This window comes from Apus apus, chromosome 4, assembly GCF_020740795.1.
Source record: "Apus apus isolate bApuApu2 chromosome 4, bApuApu2.pri.cur, whole genome shotgun sequence".
NCBI lineage: Eukaryota > Metazoa > Chordata > Aves > Apodiformes > Apodidae > Apus > Apus apus.
Window position 1 is genome coordinate 106,451,514 of NC_067285.1, and position 22,553 is coordinate 106,474,066.

Below are 22,553 nucleotides of genomic sequence, written 5' to 3' on the forward strand. Positions count from 1 at the left end.
AGCCTTGCTTCTTTAAGGCTGTATTTCTAACCTTACTACTATTTGAAATAAGTTGACTTTTTTTTTGTACACTTCCCAGCTGATTTCCACCTTGTGTATGTTTCTTAGGCTGCATACTTTTAAACTAGAGAGCGTATTTTTTCAGGTCCTAAGTCATACTAGACATACCCTTCAGCCTAACAAAAACCAAACACACAGGTAAGAACGTAAAGAACCTTGATCTTGTCTTGTGAATTGACATTTGTTCAAATGTGAAGCTACAGAAATGCAGAGGTCATCATACAGAAAAAACACAGCCCTTGCCAAAGACTGTCAGTCACAGTTCCCCTGATGCATGCACTTCGCATAGGTTGTCATACAGTGGGCAAAGCTAATATTTTGTTCTTCTTGTGTTCCTCTCTAGAGAGGGACTGTGAGCTCCTCTGGACACCAGGTTTGCCCCTTCTGCTTTTACAACTTCCTGGTTTTAAATTTCCAGAGTAAGCTAACAAAAGGAAGAGAACCAAGCAGTAAGGGCACCACTTTATCACATGTCCAAGGTTCATTCTGCATACACTGGTGTGAGGGCAGAAGGCAAACTGGCATACTTTTGGAGGATTATTGAGGACTAAGATCTCAAGACTTGGTGCAGTCTGTGTCCCTGCAACTTGCAGGATGCACACCATGAACTTTATCTTTCCAATGTTTGGATTCTCCAGTGAAGAAAATCTGTTTCCTTCTAAGTGCAGCCTGGGAGTGAATGAGCATATAAAGATTTATGGCACAGCTAGGTGGAGACTAGAGCTCTTGGGTGTACATGCAACCATGTCTGCTGTACTAGGAATTACAAATACTGGGATGTGTTCTCTGATCTTTTGGTTCTGTTCTCTTCAGATAGCCAGATGAGTATCTAGTCTCCACTACCTGCCTTGTGCTATCGTGTTAAGGTACAGATTTTGTGGGGCATGACATTTATCGGAACACATGAAGTTTAACAAGGGCAAGTGCTGGATTCTAGACCTGGGATGGAGCAACCCTGGTGGTCAGTACAGACTGGGGAACGAGTGGCTGGAGAGCAGTGTGGTGGGGAGGTACCTGGGGGTGTGCCCTGGCAGCTAGGAGGGCCAACCATGTCCTGGGGTGCAGCAAACAGAGCGTTGCCAGCTGGTCAAGGGACGTGATTGTCCTGCTCTGCTCTGCACTGGTGTGGCCTCACCTGGAGTTCTGCGTGCAGTTTTGGGCACCACAATATAAAAAGAAAATCAAGCTATTGGAGAGCATCCAAAGGAGAGCCACGAGGATGGTGATGGGTTTGGAAGGGACGACTTATGAGGAGCAGCTGAGGTCACTTGGATTATTCAGCTTGGAGAAGAGGAGGCTGAGGGGTGATCTCATTGCAGTCCAGGGCTTCCTCTTGTGAGGGGAAGAGATGGGGCAAGTCCTGATCTCTTCACTCCTGTGACCAATGACAGGACTTGGGGAAATGGCAGGAAGCTGAATCAGAGGAGGTTTAGGTTGGATATCAGGAAAAGGTTTTTCACCCAGAGGGTGGCTGAGCACTGGAACCAGCTCCCCAGGGAAGTGGTCACAGCACCAAGCCTGCCTGAGTTCAAGAAGCATTTGGATGATGCTCTCAGGCACATGGTGTGATTCTTGGGGTGCCCTACACAGGGACAGGAGATGGACTCAATGATCCTGATGGGTCCCTTCCAACTCAGCATATTCTATGATTCTATGATGCTGTGATTTCTTAGACCTCGCTTGGGATGCTTTGGCTTCAAAGTTCCTCAGTTTTTAACTTATAAGATCACAATATTGAGAAGAGTGCTGAGTGTTTGGGACAATTTCTTTTACTTTGCAGTCCATTCCCATTGCCTGCCATCCTGTGTGGCAATATAAGTTTTGGAAGCAGTTTTATTTTGCAAATGTTGTACTTGAAGAAGTATATATCTCTTTAGCATAGCAGTCATTTCCTTGAACAAGCTGCCTGAGATAGGGTAGTATTTGGAATTCATTTCCCAACAGGGTCCTCTGGACAAGGCATCAGTTTTACCACACTTTTGTGCTGATCTATGTGTAGCAGTGAAGTTTTTCCAAACCCTAGGCAAGCTACCCTGCAGCATGCCTGAATCTAAAGAGCCATTGTAAGGAAGCAAGGCCAGTCCTGACCACAAATTTCCTTCAAAATAAATATGAGTGGAAATATTCGCTATTTGATGCCCACCAGGAATTCCTTTTGCGTGGCACAATAATTTCACACCAGGGAACTTAAGATCCTGATTCTAATAAATTACCAACTTTTCAAATGATTTTGGTTCTGTGTGAAAGGGAGCATAAAACATGGGTAGGTTGGAGCAGGAGCAATCATAAGAGCCCTTTTCAATCTTTAAAACTCTCAATTTGATCTCTAAAATTGTTCTCTTTTTCTCACAGCCTATGAAGAGATACTGGGAGAGCAAGAAACAAAACTTCTGTTAGAAGTGGAGAACCCTACAAAAGTACTGATCAATGAGTGTGGGAGATGACAGAAGAGATGGTGAGAGGGGAATGGCTGTCTCTGCTTTGCTTCCATTATCTTTTGCGGGCAGAAATTTCATTATTGATTCTCTGAACACTGTAATAACCCCTTTTGAACTGATTTGTGTCTCTGGGTTTAATTTCAGTTGTGTCTTTTGTGGCCTGAATATTCACTTAGATCATCTGTAAATTTCTTTGTTTGCCTTGTAAGAGCCATGGGGAAGGAACACTATTTGGAAACACTTTAACTCAGTGTCTGTGAGGAGTGGAACATGCCTATCTGCTCAGGACTTGAATCTTTTAATACCCACATACCACTGTGGAACAACAGGACTTTGATCTTGAATCTTGGTCCAACTTGATAGTAACCATAGCTAAAACACTGGTCTCTGATTTTATGTGAGCAGGATGTTTTAAACATGAAGGGGGAAATAGCCCTCTCAGTTTTTGAAAACTGCAAGTTTATTAAGAGAATGAGTCTCTAGGGCATCCAGGACACCTTTTGTTCTTGGTCGTTATTATGAAAAAGCCCTTAAAAGTAAACTAGTTTCTTTTTTGGGAGTCCTCAGAACCTGATGTATCATTTTCTGGTTTAATCTCATTTGAAAAGGAGGCCAAACAATGGGGTGAAGATGGTATTATGCCTTCCTGAGGTATTTCCTCAGTGGCCTAAAATGTCTCTTCTTCATTAGAAGACCAGATTGGATAAAAAGCTGGTCTTGACCTCATAGCTCACCCTACTTTGAACAGGAGGTTGGACTAGAGACCTCCTGAAGTCCCATCCAACCTGAATGTTTCTGTGATCTTCTGTCATTCTTCAGTTGGCCAACAGCAGGCATCTGGTTGAAAGACAGCCAGGAATTCTCTTCAGATATTCTGCTGTACCACATTAAAGTATGCAGTGCTGTTCCAGAAGAAGCCCCAGAAATGTTTTGGGATTTCATTCCTCCTTCCCACCTGTGTTGCTTATTCTTTGCCAGCATTTACTATGTTCCCTGGCTCATGGGTTCACTTTTGGCTGGCATACTCCGTTTGATATTAGCAGGTTGTCAGAAACATTCAGGGAGTGGAAAAGAATCAGTTCTTATTTCTGCTGTTCTGCAATAGTTTTAGTAGGCAGGGTGTCTCTGGGATTTAAAATAAGTTTCAATCATGTTCTGTCTTTGCCTTCCTGGGAAGCTTCCCCATCCTGAAAACCACAGCCTACAATCAGCTGGTTCTCATGAGATGTCTTTGAAGTGCACTTCTACCACCCTTTTTTGTAAGACCCTCTCATGTTATCATGTGAATCTTTATTATCCCACTGTAAATTCAGACAATTTTTTATCCTCTCTGCTCATGTTTTGAATTCTGGAGGTCCAACTTCAGCCAACGTGTACACATTTTTGTTGCATTTTTTCCATGTCACCTTCTCCATTCAAGGCTAATTAGTTGAAAATTTTTAGATTCTTCCTTCCTCACCTTTTGCTATCTACACTGATAATTTAATCCATTGCCAACCTTTCCCATGCACTTCATAGAGACAATTATTATTGGTAGTAAAAATCTCACTATTGTCCACAAGTTAAAAAAAAAAGTTGCTTATCCTTCTACCTCTAACCTGTGTGCCCTCAGCTTGCTTTCCCCTACCATTTGACATGACACATATGGCATTTTGGAGCCTATGTTTTGGCTAACCCTAGTTTTACTGTAGTTGTGTGTTTTGTGATCCGTTTTTCCACAGTATCAAAACCTGACTGCTGAAATTCTCTCTGTTTTTTTTCCCCCCTTTCATTTTTTGGCAGCTTCACCTGCTGTGCACACTGAGTTTCTCACGTCTAATTATTCCCAAGTGTCATGCATCAGATGACAATCCCATTTTCCAATTTGTGTGTTAAGCAGAGAACTATACTTACAGACTCCTGAGAATAAACCTCCTTTCTCCCCACAAGTGGCTGCTGCTGTTAGACTGCATTTCTGTACAGAATTGGTTGAGGCAAAATTAAATATCTCCCTGGATTACCTTGGCATCTTTGCACTGATCCATTAGTCCACATTCAGCTGAGCCCAGAAATTAGTTCATTGCTGATTTATCCCAAATGCCTTGTTGGTATCTGGTGTGGTGAAGCAGGGAACTTTCCTCAGGACTGCCAGAAATTTGTTTTCCTTCTCTTTTTTAACTTGAAGCTTTTAAACCCAAAGCCAGCTCATATTGATGATTGACTCCAAACTACAGTGAAGTACACCTGTAAGAACTTAATTTCTTTGTTATGATTAAATTCTGCAGCAGTTTGAAAGCTGGACCACCCTACTTGCCTGCCAGCAATCTCCATCTCTGTTTATCTTCCTGTCCATTCACTTGAACTATGATGTTAAGCTAAATAAGCTTCCCAGGGAGGTTTTCCTTTAACTATAATGAGCTTTTGTAACACTTGAGCTGGTAGAAGTCAATATCTTCCCCTGGGGCCTTGGTAGTTTAGATAATCTTAGAAAAGTGTTGTGTTTTGGTCAAATTCTGTACTGTGCTGTGCTGCTTCTGGTACTATGGCTTGTGATACATGAGTTTTTTTTTCAAGCTGAATTTCTTTTAGTTCTTTCACTTTGTTTCATATGTGACCTAAACCATAACCTTTTCCTGGCAGTCTCCATATTCCTTAACACTTTCCATTCCCTGGTAGTCAGGTTTGTAGTCACCACTTTAATTCACCTTACCCCTCCAGTTTGGGCCAATCATTGTTCAGACATTTATAACTGCACAACAAAACAAATATTTTCTGATAATGAGTCATGTCTTTCTTTTCTGGAAAGCTTCTGAGTCTTGTTTATATTATATTTGTAGAATTTAAATCTTGCTTTAAATCCTATGGCCAATAGGTTTATAATTCAAAAGGATTTTAACGCAGGAATATGAATGAAAAGAAGTGATTTGGTGAGAATGAGTGCATAGCTGTACATATAAGCAAAACCAGTTAGACAGGGAACAGCTGGTAAGGTATCAATTTCAGGAAAAGACCTGGGAATCTGTAGGTGTTTGCGTAGTGATCAAGAATCCCTTCGCTTGCTTCAGCCCCACCAAGGGCTCAGTTGAATGCTCTGCCCAATTTTCAGAACTACACTTCAGAAAAGATGTGGAGCAACAGGAACCCATGGGAGAGAAACAAGAATGATCAGAGCTATAGACAGTATTACCTGTGAGGAAAGACTGAAATTCAGTCATTTAACCTTGAGGAGACCAAGGAGAGATCTGAAAGCAGTTATTCAGTATGAAACAGGCAGTCATAAAGATGGTAATAAACTGCTCTGCAGGTCCTCTGGATAAAGAATGAGAAGTCAGAGGCTTAAATTTCAGCAAGATATAACTAGGGGAGATGTTAAGCAAGCCTTTCTAAAGCATGCTACTGATAATTAAGCATTTGAATGGACTGGAGTAGAGCTGTTTGAATCTTTATTACTGTACATTGCTGCAACAGGATTGACAGATATCTGTAAAAATATGCTCAGTTGATCCTGCTTTGGGACAGGGATGATGACTAAGTAGCCCACTGGGATTGTGGCTTCTAAGGTTAAGGCCTTGAGAACAGAACACATAGCACACATCAGAAAAAGTGTCATTGGCTCTTTAATGACACCAACAAATCAGACCCTTACTTTACATCTCTAGTGCAAAATGATGGTGCTTCTAGTACAATGTAAGTTACTAGTTCTGGATGGGCTCTGTATGAAGTAAAAAGAAATAAAGCTCCCTGCCATACCTATCTTTGAAGTTGGCCTTGCTTGAAGCTGGGGATTGGAGCAGATGGCCATCAGAGGTCCTCACCAACCTCAGTTATTCTGCAAGTCTAAGTAGACACCAGTAGCAGATCTGAAGCATCCTGCTTTCCTGATGAGTTATTCCCAGCTAGAAACTCACCCAGTTCAGCTCTGGATAAGAGTGTCAAGTTCCAATTTGCATCAGGGAAAGAGTCCATTGCAATTTTTTTTAAGCACTGCAGTTTTCCTGGGATAAAGAAACTGGAGTTTTCTGATGGAGTCTGTCTCAGCTAATGCAGATAGATTTTTCTTCATACTGAAGAAAAAAAATGGTTAAAGGTTTTCTTCTGACCCATCATTGACGTTTAAAGGATCATGTTCACTTGATGAAGCAAAAAATAGTAGCATTCAGGGTCTCCAGGCCTCTCTTTGTTGTTTCCCTTTCTCTCTGCACATCTCCCTACTTGCCACTGACTGTTCATTGTCAATTCCTTATGGAAAATGTGTTACAGAAATGACTGCAAAGCATTGCTGTGCAAAACACTGTGTTGCTAAGCATGCTTTACTGGGACCTGGGAAATGGGGCATGTCTTGATCAAAAAGGTCTTGGAAAGGATGGGTGGGTGGTCACTGTCTCAGGGCTGGTGACAGGAGTCCCCTCCACATGTCTCAAGCAGGCATCTTCATCTGGTTAAAGTGAAACTCCCACAGAGACCCGCACTGGTAACTTCTGTCTGTATCTTTGTAAGTGACTCTGTTCAGATGGTTATCATTTTTATGTATTCCCTTCCCCAGTGTAACTCCTTTTATAGGTAATATCATAAACTCTATGATTGTTTAAACACAGCAACTTACAAAGTAGTGGCTTTTTCCTAGAAAGAAGTTACAAGGTCAGTAAGTCCTAAGGACTTAAAACACTATTCTCGTGTAGATTTGTAGACAGCTTCTTAAGACTGGGCAGGGGATAAAGTTTGTGATCACCAGTCTTCCATTAGAAATTGCTGGGTTTCTTTCAGTGTTGGGCAACACCTACATTTCTTGAAATATTTCTTCCATGTATCCTAATCATGTTTAAGGTACATGATTATGACTTCAGAGATTATTTTTCCCCCCTGCTTCAATTTTGAGAAAAACATGCCTCTGCAACCTACAAGCCCAAATCACAAAATGAGCATCAAGGCTCACAGTACCAAATACTACATGTGGTGCATTTAGTAGAACTCATAACACCACTCTGAAGCATCTACATGTTGATGATTTTTTTTTTCTCTCTTTTCAGCCAGAAACACTGGAATTTTTTCCATCTGAAGACTCTCTTCAGAACTATTGGTGTCACTCCATTTGGGAGCATGGAAGAAGCAAAACCACGCACCTGTCTTCTATCCAAAGGTGAGCATGAGGGTGGATCCTTTGAGAGCCATCAGGACCTGACAGGCACAATCTGAAATGTGTTGGCTTTTGCTTCCTCTGTGTGCAATGCAGGGCACATACACTCCTTCTTGTGTCCTAGAGGGGGACTGTGAGCTCCTCTGGACACCAGGTTTGCCCCTTCTGCTTTTACAACTTCCTGGTTTTAAATTTCCAGAATGAGCTAACAAAAGGAAGAGAACCAAGCAGTAAGGGCACCACTTTATCACATGTCCAAGGCTCATTCTGCATACACTGGTGTGAAGGCAGAAGGCAAACTGGCATACTTTTGGAGGATTATTGAGGACTAAGATCTCAAGACTTGGTGCAGTCTGTGTCCCTGCAACTTGCAGGATGCACACCATGAACTCCTAGCTGGCCATGAAGTGCCTGTGTGTATCCCCCACATGGCAGACTCAGCCCTGCCCTCCATTTCCTGCTCATGCATTTGGTCTGTCCATCTTTTCCACACAGGCAGCTGTTCCAGTTTGTTAACGACCTTCTGAGATGGGCAATTTATCTTTGCTTATCTAGAAGTCCAGGTTGGGTCAAACGAACTCCTGACCTCTCTTTTCACCAGCTGTTACTATCAGGATTACTCAGCGTTGCTCAGCCTGGCAGGAGGAGCAGGAGCTGGCAGACTGTTGGAGTCACATAGCATTTTTAGGATCAGATATACACTTAGAACTCCATCAAATGCTCAAGACCTATCCTATGTTGGCCAGCTCTCTGAATACCTAAGTAGCCTGCATAAAAAAAAAACCCAAACCTGTGCACAGGACAGTGTGACAGATTCTGCCCACTTGGGATTTAAGTGCCTCCTCTGGGATTCACCTCCTTTCCACTGATATTCATGGCTTTTCATTGTAACACTGTGGAGGCAGTTCCTTTGTTCAAAAGGCAGCCACAGCAATGGATGTTGCTGCTGCTCCTGTCCTTTTATCTGCAAAGTGTAGGAAATCTTTCTCCCTGAAAGGCTTTCAACATCCATCATCCACGGAAAGGCATGAACCACCAGATTACAGGATGTTCTCCAGGGGAGCTTTCTGTGCTCCCTCTTGGGGCTGGCCCCTGTATATAAACTATATTTTAAGCTCTGCCAGAGAGCTTAAAAAAAAAAATAGAAAAGAATAAAAAATTTTAAAAAGAAGAAAAAATAAAATTCCAGCCTCTGAGTTACCACATCCCACAGAAGAGCCTAGACTCTGGTTCCAGCCTCCAATATGGGTAATGCTTCACTGTGTTAAGCATGTCATTGTAAATCAGAACAAAGCAGACTTACTTCTTTGTTGTGTAACTGCCCATAGGTACAACCCAGTGAAATGCACAACTTTTGCCTGTGAGCTGGAAGACTCTTTCCCTTTGACATCACTTCTGCATTATTCATCCTTCGTGTCCTCCTTCTTCATGCTCCACACTAATGGCACAGAGTGTTCTTGCTTCCCTTCCATCACCTTTTGACTCAATAGTGAGCATTTCAGCTTTTTTTTGGTGTGATCTCTTATCCTTAAAACTTGTTTCTAGTTTCCTTAGATTTCAGCTTTTCAATAAATTATCTTGGCAGTAGGTGTTATTCCCTCCCTGCTCTGCTCCGCCTCCTGCTCTGTTTTGAACACTGATACTTCTGTACCTAACAGGTGCCAGTGACATTTATTTATATTTTTTTTTCATTTCTTAGCCCAAGGACATTCTGTCCCCAGCAACAGCAAAATCTTTCTATACTTGTTTTTTTCCAAATCTACCAGCTTAAAGTATTGTCCTGTTTGTGATACAGCTAAACACATTAGTAAGAGTGGGGAAACTATGGTATTTAAATCCTTTTACTGCCTACATGAACCTCACATTGTAGACTAAAAGTGTTTGATCTCCAGGTATTTCCTTTTCCTGCCTTGAAGAAATGGAGAAGCAAATCATCCTGTTGCCTGTTTCATAAAGCTGTTGGGTGAAAAGTCTGTTTTGAAAACCCTTCTTGATACACAATTGAAAAATATGGGTTCCCATTCCCAAAGACAAGTGATATGAGAGAAACCAGCAGGTAAACAGAGGCTAAAGGAAACCTGCATGGAAAAGACTCAACTTAAAAGCATGAAGATGTCATAATGAATCTGCTTCCCACAATTAAGCAACTAACAGGAAGGTTTTGAACCCTTTGGTACTGATAATTTTGAACTTGGCCGTCAGTGCAGGCATCCAAATTCTCAACCCTCCCTTGTAGCTTTAGCATCAGTAAGAGATTCAGAGAAAAACCATGATGTACAATTTAGAGCAGCCCTTCCAGCACATTATCTTGGAGTGCATCAGGGTTTCTTGCCTGAGGTTGTCTGAAATTCCATCTGGGCTATCTCTTCCAGACACTTTATTGCTTAAAGGCTGAGACATTCCTTCTCACAGTGTCCATTGGGATAGCTCTTGATTTTTTGCTTACACACAACAGAGGATTTCAGATCAATTCCTTGTGGAATTACTGAGTAGTCCTCTCATTCCACCAGGGTATGGCCCTGGACTGTGAGAGTGCAGCTTCTGGCAATGGTGGTAGGCAGGACACAGGCATGAAGCTGGCAGGCTGTATCAAATAGATTTTATGAGAAATGGTCTTACATTTCTTGTTTTCCTTAGAGACTCATGTCTCATCTCTAGAGACTGTTTTGGAGTTACCTGCCCTGTATGTGTCTCTTGATGGTCTGGCATTGGAGAGAAGCAGATTCTTAATCTGTAAACTAAGTAAGGGCTGGAAATTCAACCAACCCATCTGAAGCCTTGGACTTGCAATAATTGGGATGGTTTGTAGGAGTCATAAATAGGTTTTATTAGACTAAACAGGATAGGCTAAATGGTTGGCATTTACAAGGTAAATGTCTAACCCTTGTAGCACTCCTAGAAAGAATAATTAATTAGGAACTAAATGGCTTGCTTTAATGAAAACATTTTGCCAGAAAAATAAAACTAAGATAAGTGATCTCACTTCCAAGAACTTCATGTTCCAGTAAACTAACCAAAATGTTACTCTGTTCTATTTCAACAAGTGCCTCCATGCTCATAATGACAATTCATTCTTAGTACAGTGTTGGTAGCTCCATGGTGTTACAACAGCAGGGACCACAGACTGGGCTGGAAAAGCTGTTTGTGAAGGTAAGTACTCCAGTGGAGGTCCTGTAAAAAACTCTGTACCATATTGCTTCCCTGCTGTGACACCTCCATTGGGTCGCAGATCCAGAGGAATCCCTTTTAAGTCTCACTCTGTGAGTATTCCTGAAGGAAAGGAGGGAAGGGGGGCAAAGATACTTTGGCCCATCTCTTAAAGTGTAGACAATACCTGACCAAGTGTCAGGGAACTGCACTCTGAAGACTGCCTGGCAGCTGCACTCTGGTGTAAAACACCTTGTTCAGAGAGATGCTCTAGAGACAAAGTGGCTTGAACTTATTTCCTTCAGCTCTACAATATGTAAATCATGCAACCTTTACGAAACTCATTAGCAGTGAAGTGAAAGTAAACAGAGGTGTGTAACATTCTCTGATTTAGTGGAACAAAGACACAATCCTGAATGTTGACCCTTGCCTTGACCTCATTTCTCACCTGATACAGGTTTTATACAATAATACACAGCACTGCCAGCAATAGCTCTGTGGTCTCTGGCCAGTCACCCCAACACTTAGAGTGATCTTTAAAGTCTGCCATTAAATGTGTAGTTGTTTCAATACAAGGAGTATTTGGCTATTGCACATTGCTGACAAAAATCTTTCTTCAATTTAATCATACAAATTTTAAAAATAGTTTTCTAAGAATTCGAGTATAGGAAGGAAAATAAGGCAGACTTTGATATATTAGTCTATATTAGTATGCTTTTGAAGTATGTTAAATTCACAGCTCTTACAGTTCTGACGTGGCCTTTTGTGGGGCCTGAGCTTCTGTGCTGTTTTCCCTTAAGACTTCCTTACATATGCAAAAAGACCCGAAAATCTGTGCGGAAGTGCTGGTGACAAATCCTTTGACACTATGACATGATGAAGAAACAAACCATCTCAATGAATAATTTTGCAGTTTATTAACATATTGACATGTTGAGTAATTTTGCTTCAACGAAATGACTAAAGAACTGTTTTATCATGTACCCTGTTCATTTCACTATGATTTGTCCTATTGAAATCTGCATTTATTTTTAATGATACATAGGGAGGGCACATTCCTAGGACTAGAGGTGTCACGACACTGATATCAATTAAAAGGCTACTGTAGAAATAGTAGACAATCATGTGACTGAGTTGTGCTTTTCAGACATATTCAGAGCCTAGGAAGACAAACAACCCTGTAGGGGGAAAGGATATTTATTTTTTAGACTGCTTAACTTGCAAGTGCTCAAGCTAGCTGGGTGACTTGTTCACATTTGCTATGCAAACATAATGTATAATGAACCTAAATGACTCAGCATGAGAGTAAGGAAGAAGACAACAATATTGCTTGCTTTTCCAGCTTATTAGCTCTCCCAAAGCAATGCACACAGTCTGGTTGTGCTCACTTCAAGTCTTCTAAACACAGGGTGTCTCAAATGATACTAGATCCTTATGTTTAGCCAGCTGACTCATGTCCTTTGTAGTTCCACAGAGCATTACTACTCATATCAAAGTCTATTGTGTTTGTTTAGAATGAGGGTAAAAACCCCAGCATCTGTCTTCTCTGAATGCAGTATTTCTGCAAGTCACAGTGAGGGAATCTTGCCAGGATGCCCTAAATCTCAAAGACTGGTTTTGAACACTGCAGAGAGACCTGAAGCATGAAGGTGAATTGCACTCCTCCCCCAGTGGCCAGCCTGAAGGAGTTTGTCTATAACTATCATGGATACGATCTGACATTTAGGAGACTAAAAAGGCAATGATGAAAAGCTCAGATCTAGCACCAGTGAGAAGCACCTCAGCCTTGTGAAAATTTAATAGCTTATCAAGGACATTTTTACTGCAGTTTAATGTGCCCAAGTGCCAGCCATGCAAGTTTTTGAGAACCAAAGCAGTACAACACCTAGTGGGAAGTTTTCACATTATTGCATTTGTAGATAGTAGTTTTCAGTGTGTTTTGATATTTTTGGTTTTTAATTTTTTTTGCAAGGCTTTTCATTTGTTTTCATTTCCTCACCATTTTCTCAGCTCCCCACCCTTCTGAGGGCACCGATGTCCCACTTAACTTAATCTGAAATAGCTTCTGATGAACAGTTAATTTCTTTCTTCTGTGTATAACACTTAACAAAACTTTATGGGAATGGAGGTTGTGGTTGCTCAGTGTATTTTTCCCTGTCATTTGAACCACATGAGTGAGGCAAAAGGTATAATCTCTACTTGGGTTCTTTCTTACAGTGGACTCAGTGGAAGAGGTGGATGTATAATACATATCTATACATTCATAAGAGAAAAAATTGTAGCTTTCTTATAGAATGCACGTATTTTCAGGACTTGTTAGGTTAATTGACATACACAGGCTAATAATAATAATATTAATGAAAAGCCTTGTTTAGGCCTCATTCTTTAGAGAGGCCTCATTCTTCAGGCTGTAGAGAGTGTTTTGAATAGAAAGCTGATCTTTGTAATGTGAAGCAGAATTACAAAAAATGTAATGTGTGGGGTTTTTCTTCCCCTGTGCTTCATCTCAGAGTTATTTTAGGTGATGTTCTGCTGGATATACTGTGCTAAAATGAAAGGAAGAACTGCTTCTCTGTCTTGCATTTGTCTCTGTGTGTATTCGTGATGGGATTTCCCTACAGTGTTTGCTGGAGAACGTTTGCCTTGGGGCATGTGCAGTGTCAGGCATGGCCCTGCTCCCTCAGCCTCTGCCACCCTTTCAGCTTGAAAAGGCTTGGCACAAAGGCTCCTCCTTTTGGTTCATCTCACCCGTTTTCTGAGCTGGAACAAAAATTTAGCTATTTGTGCAGTTTTTACATGCAGCATGAGGTCATTTTTCTAGGCAGGGGGCTTGTGTCAGAACAAAGCATTACAAACAGGACTAACTACCCTGCAAGCACCTCTTGGATTGCTCAGCTCCTCTATATCCATGGAAAGGAAAATAAAAACAAAACCGAAAACAAGACACAAAAGAAAAAGAAAATCTGTATCCGAGGAGTTAATTTTCAGGCAATTAATTGAGGAGTGATCCTCCTGGGTTTGAGGGCTTGACTTCCCCTTCTAATGGCTGCAGGAACTCTGAGACCTCCCAGCCTTTACAAGCAGGAGGAAGATCTCATCAATAGTGGGACACCAAAATGGAAGGTTCTCCACCTTACAAGCTAAGCAAAGGTGAAGAACAAGCATTTGTGACCATTTGCTCATCCTTCCCCCAAACACTCTTGGAAGCTGCAAGTGAGAACAACCTAGTGCCAAACTGTCCTCCTCCTCCCCTGGAAAGGTTTTTTAATGGTTCACTGGCTTCTAGCTTTTTCTTCTGTTCCTTAAAGTGTCTCTAAAGAAGTCACAACCAGAAATAAGGTTCAGGTTTTAAGTTGTGGTGTTTGTTTTGTTGTTGTGGTGATTTTTTTTAAGTTTTGGTGACTGAATACGATCAGTTATCTTTAAAGCCCCAGTGAATATTTGCCAAAAAAAAAAAAAAAAAAAGAAGAGAGAGTTTGTCCTTCAGCTTCCCTGAGTTCTCAGGTACAATTAAGCTTTTCTGCAGAGACATCATGCTGAGATTTATCTCACCTTTGGTGTTTATAGGATAGACATCTACTGCTGGACTGGTCTAGACTCACCTTGGACTGGCCATTAACGGAATGAAATGAGCATTTCTAGAGCATGATTCATCTGACCCTGCCTTCGACATCCACGTGAGTAGATTAATCTCTCTCCAGTGCTCATTCCTCTTCCGTTATAACTGACCTCAGGTGCTGAATTTACTCTATTGACTTTTAAAATACAGTCAAGTGCAGAAAGCAAAAAAAAACATACCTCAAAAAAAAAGTAATGTTAATTTCCTGACCAAAATTGAGAAACTTTTAAAGAAAAAATTACATGACCATAAACATGAAAGCTTTAAGCTCTGTCTTTCTCCCATACCAAGCTGACATCCCAGCATCTTATACATAACTGCTGTTAAGTGTCAGAGCTGGTACCTCTGCAGCTTTCACCTCGTAAGGATGACCAACCTGGAAAACTTAGGTGGCAAGAACTGCCAGGTCCTGAATTTATCCTGGCAATAACATGTAAGTGCTGTGCCAAACTGTGGGCTGTGAGGACTTCAGGGAGCCAAGCAAACATCCTGTGGTGCCTTAGCCTGCTTGATGAGGAGTCTGTTTCAGAAGGAAGCTTACTCCAAGGTCTTTGCTTCCCAGAGGAGTGAAACCATATCTTGAGATGATGAAGCAGTAAAAAGAAGCTGTTTTGCTTTGCTTCTGTAGCAAGTACTGCTATAAATAACTGCAACAAAAAAAATATCTTTGGGATGGGACACATTCACTCTCTCTGGCAAATGAGTTCTTCCTATTTATTAAAATGGAAGATAATTTTGCTACTGATTATTTTTGGTACTTACATTTGTGTAACACAGCTGGGGAGAAGGGAATGAGGAGTGTGAACAAGGGAACAGAGATGGAAATGTAGCAGCAAGCTCAGTGATAGCCTCCAACCAGGTGAAGGAAATTCCCTCAGGAGTAGTCCAAGCAGACACTGGCTCTTGCTGGACTTAGCGGTGACTCCTTTGGCTGGAGCCAAGTAGGGATGTGAGGGCTTTTTGTGAGGCTGGCAGGTGGTGGTGCAATGGCTGTAGAAGGTGGTGGGATGACGGAGTAGAAATGCAGTCTGGAGCAGGGAGGCTGGATGTCCTGCCAGGTGGCCAGACCACATGTCCCACCATGGTGAGCATTTACCACATTCACTGCTCCCAGGGCAAGGGATCCCAAACATACCCTACTGGATACACTCAGAATACACCTCAGCCTGTACCAAAACACAGCCATGAGGCACAGGGTCACAAAATCCTTCTTGCTGCTAGTCAGTCCTTGCTGCAGAGATAAGCAGAAGGCGGCCCAGTTTATAGCTCCAGATGAAGAGCAGCTATGAAATGATCCCAAGCTCTGCAGCTGTGGAGACACGGGGAGGACAAGAGGAACCCCAGAGCTTGCCATCAGGTGCTCAGCCTACCTGATAGACAGAACAGAGCCAGCAGTGAAGAGCAGCCTGGGTGTGCAGTGAGCTTGTGGTGGAATGCTCTTGGGAACCTATGAGTGGGAACTTAACAGCTTTGTCTCTTGGGAAAAGGTGGGTCAGCAGGGATGGATGGACAGATGGATTGGACAGACAGATGGACTGGATGGACGGAACAACTTCGTAACTGTTCAACCAAGGTAACAGCAGTTTTGTGGGCTTTATGTGCTCAATTTGTTAGACCCAAGGGCTTCTCTGCCTGGCTCCAGCCTCAGTGTCCCTCCTTTTCTTGTGAGAGCATCAGGCCACTGAGCTGAGGCCACCATTATGGTGGAGGGGACAGCTTGTGGTGGGTCTGCTAGCAGGTGTGCTGGGGAGCTTGCAGTTGTGGGGGGGAGGTTGTGAGGTCCTGTCTCACCTATGGCAGGAGGCACAGACCTGGGATACCAGGGCATGGGGACAAAGTCCTTGTCTCCATTAATTTTTTTTACCCAAAGCACGCTACCGTGATGGGGAAGGACAAGGGCCCAGGACAGGAATGTGTGGCCTGTCAGTGGAGAGTCAGAGCCAAACAGCAGTTAATTGAGGAGCTTTCAGACCCACAGCACAGCTTCTAAAACTAACCCAGCTTTCCTTGCACTTAGCTGTTATGTTTCTAAAGCCATTTGGGATGGCATTTTGGTAGCTTTGGTATTAAACAAAGCTTGCACACCTGACTGAAGTTGGAGCCATTCTCCTCCCCAGAACCCCCCAGTTCCCACAGCACATCACCATCAGTCCCAGAGGTGCACTGTTACTCCTCCCCTGGGTGCAATCTGGCATCTGCCCCTCTGGACAAAGCTGACAAGTGACAGGGAAAAGGCATTAACCTGACCCCTGCCTGGCTGCTCAACCAGATAACCCTGCACATCCAGAACCCTGCATGTCCCAAAGCCTCAACCTCCAGCACCAGGATGGTGCTGGCATCCACTGTCCTTGCTGGGGGGTGCTGCCTGGGTCATCTTCAGTGCCAGTTTGCCAGGGAGGGTGTCCCTGTCTGGGTGTCCCTGTCCCAAGGCTCTCCCACCAGCCTTTTTTAACTGCTACCAAAACTGCTTTTCAGGAATAAACAACCCCAAAGGCCACTTCAGCAGCCATCAGCTGTACCTAATTGGCCAGAAGGCTGGAGCCCCACCTCCACTGCCCACATCAGAGGCCAGTGGTTCCCTGCCTCAGAGACATGCCCAAAAGTTAGTCAGAAACAGCCTCGTGTGGGTGGGGAATGGCCCATGTGGGCTGGCTTTTACCTAAGGAAACGCAGAGGTGTAGGGAAGACAAAGAGGCTTGTGTGACTCAGGGAACCCCACAGCTCTGCCTCCACTGTGAAAATGTCCTCACCAATACTACTGACTCTATTGCTGCATGTCCTTGGTGGCAGGTAAAAGACACCACGTGGTTTTGTTTGGTCCTCTGCTCCAACGGGACATTTCTTGGGGCTATTGCCGATCTCAGGTGGGATTCTGGGTGCAAGTGCTCAACCAGCAAATGGAAGCACGTGGCCTTGGGCAGACCTGTGCTGGGAGGGTCCCATGGCAGGGCAGCACCAGCAATGCAATGCTGAAGGATTGCTCTACATTCACTATATGCAGCTCCAAGTACACTTGACTCTTCCAAGCACGTTAGCATTAGTCAGCGAGCTGGAACAGCGTGGAAATGTAATCCAAGGACATGCATGACACACACAAAAAGATACTCCTTTTATCAATGAAAACAGGAAGGAGTGGTGTTTGCCCATGATGGACTGGGAGCTGGAGAAGATGGAGGCACCGTCTGCACTGCAGTGTCAGTAACTCCACAGCAAGACAGTTTAGGAAAAAAACTGACATAAGTTTTATATTTTATTCATTCGTACATTATTTACAGCAGTTGCTTTCATATTACAATTCTCTTTCATCTTTTCAGTTTTCGCTTATAAAAAATTAACCAAATAAACCTTATATAACCAAATTTATCACAGCAGGTCTGGTTAATTTTCACAGTTACAGCGGCCATCAGGAACAGAACTGAAGTACCTACAAGTCATTGCTCCAGAGCAGCTGGCCCCACCCTGCCCAAGGACACCCTGCTGCCCCTCCAGAGCTGGCTGGCTCCCCGGGCTCTGCTGACAGAGGATGGAGACCAGGATAACGCCGTGGAGGCTGGAGCTCCAATGCCTAAAGCACCCCAAGGGCCAACCAGCACAGGTCTCAAGATGTCCTGCCACGCCAGAGGAACTGGTTTGTATCCATATGCCTTGATGGGACACAAACAGCTTTCCAACAGACTGCTGCTTCCCTCAATTAGATTAGCTTATTCTGTTTTCTGCTGTTGTTGTGCCCCAGGAATGCAGCAGCAGAGCACACAGGGATACGTGTCTGTGGCAATGAGCATTTACCTTCCTCTGTGTGACTCTGACAGCTCTTCCTTGTGTCTCTCTCTCCCACCAGGATCAGTATTTGCAGTCACTCACCCTTAAAGCTGTGGTGAGAAACCCACGCTCTGTAGGGACTGACAACTGAGAAGGACCTGGGTGGGCGGGACCTTACAGGGGCAGGTTCTCTGGCACGGTGAAGCCCAGTCCCAGAGCCCGATGGCCTTTCCTAGCACCTCGCCCTGCTCCTTCCCAGTTGCAACAGCAGCACTGATGCCAGCGTGTTCCCAAGTGTCATCTTCATTAACATCTCCCCGTGCTCTCTCCCCCGCGTGCTCATTTGCTTTACATTGGTAATTATTGCTGTTTTAAAATATGTTCATTTGTCTTGGAGGACTTGCAGCCGCTTCCCGTTACAAAGTACAGTACATACTATGCTGCACACAGAAAACACAAGACTCATTTCACATCGGTCTTGCACGACAGTGAAGAGATGCAGAGTAAGAGGCTGTCTGGGGGAATCCGAGTTTCTTTCTAGGCATGAGTTGAGCCTGTAACCTGAGAACTAAAAAGCCACTGCCTTCACCATCACCAGTTCTGGTAAGTAATTTAGCCCCGGTTTTTGTTTGGTTGTTTGGTTTAACCAGTTTTTTTTCAACTGACATTGGACCTGTCCCAAATGCAAACCACACATCTGCTTAACACTACCAAAAAAATATTTTTTTTTCTTTACCTTTACTGCATTTTTTTCTCAAGACTTTTGCTTCAATAAAATAACACGAGCACACAAACTGCTTCAAGCTAACAGCCCAGCACAATCGTAAGTACAACTCACAAAGCAACGGATGCTTTGTTAAACCTAATTATATTTTTAAAAAAGCAAATATACATATTACAAGTCAAAAGGACAAAGCTTTGGAGGAAAAGAAAACGTTAGATACATGTTCATTACACTTACATAGGAGTAGCTGCTTCTGCATTCAAGTGTGTTACTCGTAAGTAAATTTCCAGTTGCATTATCTATTTGTTATGCTCTTGGTCTCACTAAGTCCATCTTCCACTATTTAGATGTTGAAAGCATATTCTCTCCCCCAGCTGACCCTCACATAATGCAAAGGCACCACTGAACAGCTATTTTAAACATTGATCAAACTCTAAACGCTGACTTAGGGGTTGTTGTTTGAAAGGATACTGTGTTTTAACTGAACCCTCTGCTGTTCAGGTAATTCTCGTCTTTTTTTCAGTGCAAGGTACTCCAAATGGCCATTCAGGTGGCAGTTTTTGGGTGGAAGATTCATGTAATCATCTGTGCATAGTTTCTATTACTGAGAGATGCAAAAGCACACCATTGTTTTGCTCAAGATTCTGTGTGGATATATTTTGAGGGAGGAAAAAAAAAATAATTATCTTTTTGCATGTTAAAGCTTATTTAACAGTTTGCATCCCTTTGTTTTCTTTACAAGGTACAGTATATTCCACTGCAAGACCCCAGTTAGTGTGGCATTGAAATGCCTTTATTAAGCTTCAGAGTGCATATCAACAGCATCGCACCAGCAGTAATGGAACACAGGCTCCCAGCCACTGACAATGAGGTGGTTAATTCAGAAATAACCAGAGCTGGTTCCTGCCCTTGTGCGTTTGGCAATCTGGGAATCCCTGCAGTCAGTCCCTACCCACTGGCACCTCAGCCAGCAAATCTGGCACATGAAAAGGCAGCAGGGCTGCAGCATGGACCGGCAGCAGCGAGGATCGTGAGGAGGTTTTGTAAAACCACAGTTCCTTTGGGAATTCTTACCAGAGAACTTTCTGTTCTCTCCCTCCAGAGCCTTATTCTGCTCTCCCCAGCACTGAGATGAAGTTTGTCACAGCAAGGAAGGGGCCTTAGCCCTCCACCCCACCAGGCACATCTGCTTTCTGCTCCTGCTGTAGGTCTGGGGCACATCCAAACCCAACCCTTAGTCCTGCTTCTCCTACACGGGGACCAGTAAAGTCACAACAAAGTATTGCCTCATTTCACACGGGGACAAGAGCAGGGGGGAATCCTGGGTCCCAGCCCAGGGGACAGACAGACCTCCTCGGGGTTGCTCACCCCCTGCATTTGCTGAAGGGCAATGCTGAGATGAGTCAAGCCGCAGGGCTGGCCCCTGGGATTTTAAGAATTTAGGTGCATCCATCCCTCATGTAGCAGAAGTGGAACAGCTTGTGTCTTGTGAGCTGTGACACTGGCTTTAGGGGTGCAAACCCCTCTGCAGCATCACCAGCACTGGTCCTGCTCCCACGCCCCACCACAACCCGTTGCCTGCAGTGGCCAACCAGCTTCACACACCCCATGGGCACAGAGCATCCTTACAGCCTCCTTAAAGCACCGTTAAACCCATCTTGCTTCCAACAAACACCAGTTAAAATAGGCCTCACCAGCCAACTAACTCCTGCTTCTCTCCAACTGCTGCCAGCAGCATCCACATCCTTCTCTCCATCCAGTGCCCTGTGGCACTCTAGACCCTCCAGCTGCTTCCCGAGCCACACGCACCACAGAGACAGGAGCAGATGGACCATGCAGCGAAGAGCCTGGCTCCCGTCCTGTGCTGGACAGGCTCACAGGCAGGCTGAGGGAAAGGCCTGCTCAGGAATCCCTCCCACAGACTGCACTTAACAGGGAGACAAGGGGCAGAACAGCTGTGGCTGATGGCAGTGCCCCGAGCTGTCCTGCGGCAAGAAGTGCTGCAAAGGGCATCCCCCAGCAGGGATGAATTCCAGCTGCTGTGCCTAAAGCATCTTGCAGGAGCTGACTGCTTCCAGGAGGGAAAACATCACATGATTTTTAGATTAGAAAACACTTCCCTTGCTGCTTTGATTGCTCAGCATTATGGGCCTGGAACTGCTCAGGGGCCAAGCTTCCCACAGCTTATTGCCAAGTACGTGTGCATGAGATGCCAGTTTGCTCAGGATGCATGGAGCCTTTCCACTGACTCCAGAGAGAATTGCTCAGGCCTTGCCAGGGGGCTGGGCTGGGGCAGCCCTGAGGCTGTGGGGGCAGCCCTGAGGCTGTAGACTCAGCCACAGCAATGCAATGTTTTCCCTTTTAAATTATTTTTTTTTTCTTTTTAACTTTTTTTTAAGACACCCCTGCATGGATATCATGTTCTCACCCTGTAAGGTGCGTTCCCAGTGAGTAAGGGCTCTGCCCCAGTCCCCTCCAAGCAGAGGACACCCGAGCAGTGCCCACTGCACAGGGATCAGCAGAAGCAGCCACGACACTAAGGAGAGCTGCCAGGTGGGCAGCACAGCAAGGCAGTGGGCTGCCACAACCCACATGCACAGCAATGTAAAAACTCAAGCACCTGGCTCAGCTGGGGGAAGTTCCTTCACATCTCCAACACAACCTTCACCTAAATTTGAGGCAGTCTTCCCAGCCATCACCTTTACCAGCTGAGGCTAAAACCCAAGAGATGCTCCAACTCCTTCCCACGCTCCAGCTAGTGTGTCCTTGGAAGGAGAAACCACCAAAATAAATTAGAAGCATCTCATGCCATCTCATACTGATGGGATTCTCTATTGAAATTAGTCTTGACAGTTGATAATTGACTCTCAAGGGGTTTCCGACAGTAGGCTCAGATCACAAGTTCTGCTCAGGACCAAACTCATAACCATCTTATCATGACCAAGAGGGACAGTGATGATCCCAATGCAGGTCTGTGCCAACCATGGCTATCTGGTGCAGGAGAAGCAAGAAGCTCTCCAAGAGGTGCTGCAAAACCACTACTGGGGGGCACAAGCAATGAGCTGTGGGATCTTTTCCACACAGCACTCTTGAATAAACCAGTGCCCCCTGAAAGGGGCACAGTAGATGCAGAGAACCACCAAAGACTGTTCAGCTTCAACATGTCATCCCGTGAGCTCCATCATGGTCCAGCATGATGACCCAAGCAGCAGGGGAAAGGCAAGCTGGACCACGCGGGGCAGTGGGTGAGCTTGGTGTGGTCCAGAGCTCAGGGGCCATGTAGAGCAGCAACATTCTGGCTCCAGAGCTGAGCCTTAGCTACTGCATTTAAGACACAACAGTATCACTTGACACTTTTAAGCCCAACATTGTCTAAGCCTATCCAGAGCAGCTGTGCCTGGGAAAGCCACAACAACACTGGAGGTGCTGTACCCTCCACACCACTGCTCCACCAGGGATGCAGCTCTGGCAGCCATGTGAGCTTCCCAATTAAAATCAGGGCTGGGATCAGTGGCATTTCACCTGCCAGCCCTCTCTTGTCTTCTGAGGAAAGCACAACCCAGCCTATTTGGCAGCCAGCCCTTCAGAAACGAGATGTCCCAGCTGGAGAGCTGGGAGCAACCAGCTGGATTTTTTCCAAAGAGCCTGGTCACAAAGCAACTGGCAGAAGCCTTAAGGGAAGAAATGTATGCA